General features: G+C 39.2%; 1 pseudogene; it reads left to right on the top strand.

The window, feature by feature from the left end:
- The first annotated feature begins 3,622 nt into the window (after window positions 1-3,622).
- LOC148132011 (small nucleolar RNA U3) lies at window positions 3,623-3,693 on the top strand (annotated as a pseudogene).
- Window positions 3,694-4,169: the final 476 nt, after the last annotated feature.

Raw genomic sequence — 4,169 nt, 5'->3', positions numbered from 1 at the left:
GAGTTAATGTTGCATGTTTCATCCATCCAGAGCAATAAAACATATTTATTTGCTCACCTTCTGCCCTATCAAGAAGTAAGCCTCGCCCATCTATAGAGAACACCGTGAGCTAGAATCGTTCCACATTTATATGACTGGGAAGGGTTCTGTTTTACAAATCACTGCATTCTAATTTGATGTGTTGGACAATTGCCAGAAGTCACACTGCCAACAAGCTGCTTAATTTATAAGAGAGGAAATGGCTTGTAGGATGATTGTGAAAAATAACCTTAGTAATAACCTCCCTTCTGCTGGAGGTCAGCCTATTGCCTTCTAATAAAGACACTCCATTTTCCACAGATCTTTCAATGCAAAATTTAATACATCTTCTTTCTCTGATTTCTGGTTCACAGAGACAATCCTACAGCATCAAGGAATATTATGATGTGCAAGCCAATCAACAAATCCTGGAGGCAGTGTGTTCTTAACATCTGATTTCCTCTCTGCTTTCTTATGAAAGTTGATCACATGGTCAAAGGCAAATATCCAATCTTAATGAGCAAACAGATGTGGTAAAATCTCCAGAATGCTAATCAAAGCAAAGCATTAAAACAAAGATTTCTTTTCAATGGTCATTTGCCATTAATTATCCTGCTAAAACAATGATTAAATGGGAAGTTGTGAATTTGCTCAGGGTGGGGTAAGGGCTGCAGAGTTTTAAAATATTTGGGTATTTCATTGTTGCGGGGATAAGACCACATGTTATAACATCCATTCAACTGGCATTGACTATTCTCGTCCCCAAAGTCCAACCTTCTTCAACAAGGGAAAAAAAAGTGGAGGGCTATGTGGAGAGAGTTTCCTCCTTTAAATTCCTGGGAGTCTACCTCTGCGAAGTTCTTACCTGGAAAATCAACACAACCCAGGTGGCCAGAAAGGCCCAACAGGGACTCCATTTCCTTAGGGGCTTGTGGAACAACTACTGATGGCCTCCACAATAGAAAGCATCCTCATATACTGCATTATGCTGGCTTGACAGCCGTGGATGGAAAGACATTATTAGAGGGTGGTGAGTATAGCACAAAACATTGTGGGCTGTTCCCTGATACCACTAGATGACATCGCTAGGGCTCACTGCCTTAGAAGAGTGAGGAAAATTCTCACATCCCAGTCAGCAGTTCTTCACTCTCCTACCATCGGGTAGGAGACATAGACGCCAACACACCAACAGGCTGAAGAACAGTTTCCACCCATGGGCTGTCAGACTTCTGAACGGAAAATAACTTCATGTCAGCATAGTATGACAGACTTGCAGGGCCAGCGTGTTGTGCAACAAGGTCACATAGCGTAATAAGATTGGGAGTGGGTTAGGGACTTCTGTCCTCCCTGTGAGTTATATTGGGGGTGGTGGTGCACGAAGGGTGGCTCAGCCAATCTCACTGTACAGATGTTGTACTCTGACAATAAAGGTAATAATAATTTATTCATTCATTTGTGTTCATCTGTTATAGATTGTCCAATCTAACTCACAATGCAGAATATCCCATAATAACATTCTCATTTGGAAGCAGTCCTAGTCTTTAGCGGGAAACTCTCAGAAGTCATATGCCCACATGGATTAATTGTTTTCAGTTTCTTGAAAAAAAAAACTTAAGGGAAAACTTTCGTTCTCATGATTGGGAAAATATATTGAAAGACCTGAATTGGATCCAGATTTACTTTAAATCATTAGTGGGATTTAAAGGTGGATATGATTAAATCAGTAGGCTGCTTATATTTTAATCATGAGAATCCAAGGCAGGAACTGTAAAAAGAAGTTGTTGGAGGGTTCTTCAGGTTGTATCCTTGAAGTTGGCCATCCCCTGAGTCCATCTGCTTCTTTTTCTACCTGAAACATGGACTGTATTATCCACTGCCTGGGCTAGAAAAGGATGCCATATGCTCCTCCATTGTTCCCAAATATTGAAATCTTCCTTGGCTTGGAATTCTGGTATGGTTAAAAATTATGAATTGATACATTAAAAGTGGAGTTTCTAGAGTTTCCAAGAATGAATAACTTTGTGCTCTCCAGATGTTTTAGACTTCAATGGGAGGCTATTATAGAACTTGCAAAATGAACCAATAGGTTGCCTAGCATTATTACATTCCAAATGGTTATTTCCCCCATTTGTACCCCTACTCTGTGCTTTGTGCTCCTTGCTCATTCTATTTTTCTGTCTGCTGTCTTTTCTGCCATGTGCCAAAATGGCTCTGACTTTAAAGTGAATTAGTGAAGGTGATTATTTTATCAACTGACTGGTCTCCAAGTGATTCAGAGTGGCTAACAAGGGTTCAAAACATCCATAGCAAAGAAAAAATAATAACAATAAAACATAATAAAACATACTGCACCAGTGACAAGTACACAACTCACATTGTATATAGCTGGCCAATCTAACTACCTGGCCCAGTGCCTCTGGCAAATTAAAGCTGCCATTTAAAGCTGCCAGTCACAATTCAAAATTAATGTTTCTGAACTGCTCTCTGGTCTCTCCATCAGAGCTTTGTTCATTAATATCTACTGTTGGGGTTTTTTTGCCATATAAACCCACATCTGGCTACTTTATTTCTGTGTTTTAAGGAGATCTCTGCAACCTTCATTTTGAGATGGGTCTCTGATAGTTCGGATACCTATTGAAGAGGAGAAAGACAAGACAGATCTAATTTCAGTTATGTCTGTTGTTCTCATGTACCAAAGAGCTCCTTTTTTAATTCCCCCACAGTCATTTGATTGGAGCGGCATTATAGCTCAAGTTCTTTCACAAATACGTTCATCATGCAGGATCATTAGGAGGAGATCAAACCGCAAAGAAGCAGCAATGCTTTTAATCATTTCTGAATAATTTGTCAGGTAATCATTGGTTTATTTTCTGGTAGTTTGCATTTCAACCTGAGTTTGTCCTCTTCCAGAAACTGAATAACCCTGTGGTGGTGGTTGAATCATCTGTATACTTGATTCAAATGTTTCTCCCAAGTTTCAACTTGAATTCCATAGGTTACTACCTGATGCTTACAAGGCAACCTCTTTTTAAATCAAAGTCACATATTTTGCTTTTTCTTGCCCTGATATTTTCTCTTCGCCCTTACTTCTTATTATGGTTGGTCTCAAATGTGGCCTTTAACTGCAGTCCAAGCTTGAAAAAAAAAAAAAAAGACTGGATAAAGCACCAGAAAATGAACAGATAAAAAGACTCAGGTGATCACAGCAATTGTCCTCAGCTGCATAAAGTTCTTCACTGCTTTTTCAAGAGCAGCTTCTTCCTTTTTTCAAAATCAGAGTGACCTATACGTCACAGACAGATACTCCATGGGATTTCCAATGGGCAGATTGAGAAAACTAATTTTCTCACACTTCAGTGACCTTTTGTAATAGCTGCACAGCTGGATCCAGGGAGCGTTTAGTAGTAAGAAGGAACGGACAGGTATTTTTTCCCTTTTAAAAATCACATTGGGGTAAAAATCAAATGATTCTACACCTATCAACGTAGAAACCTCTTTTCTTCCTATTGCAATTTTAGTTTTCTCTCTTTTCTCTTTAGTTTTCTCTCTTTTTCCAACCTTGTATTGTTAGGAGATTATTATGTACAAATGTATCATGATAGCTTTGCTATACTTTCAGGGATCATTTCTATAGTATCCAACTAGAGAAATGCACTCGAAAGTGATCAGCTGAGCTTTGCTTGGATGCAATTATTATGGTTAGTCACACAATCAGCCAGATATTTAGGCAATATTTGGCATTTTTGCCCACTTATCAAATCTTTACCAAAGGACCCGGGCTGTCCGATCTTTGTTTGAAAATCTCCAGTGCTGACACCCCCATGATTCTTCCACTACTTAATAGCTCTGGAAGTCAAGAAATTCCTCCAGATTTCAAGTTTGGACTGTGAAATGTCCACCAGCCATCTTGAGCACTATTTGCCTTCAGTTATACTTGCAAAGATATTAAAGAGCGGGTTTTCCAGTTATCTCCCAGCAAAAAGAAATGAGTTCAGGTATCATTGCTGTTGGACTTTCTTATAACAATTGGCAGTGTTTGGTTGGTATGCTTAACCAAATTAATTGCAGTCCTGGCCTATTGTGTGAACTTGGAAGCTGAGATAACTCCAGATTAAGAAGGGATTTTACTCTACACTCCCACCACTATTTCC

The sequence above is a fragment of the Notechis scutatus genome, chromosome 2, assembly GCF_049901735.1.
Source record: "Notechis scutatus isolate UNSWTSFEM ecotype Mainland chromosome 2, rNotScu1.2, whole genome shotgun sequence".
Lineage (NCBI taxonomy): Eukaryota > Metazoa > Chordata > Lepidosauria > Squamata > Elapidae > Notechis > Notechis scutatus.
Note: the sequence above shows the minus strand (reverse complement) of the source record. Positions and strands in the feature narration are given on the sequence as shown.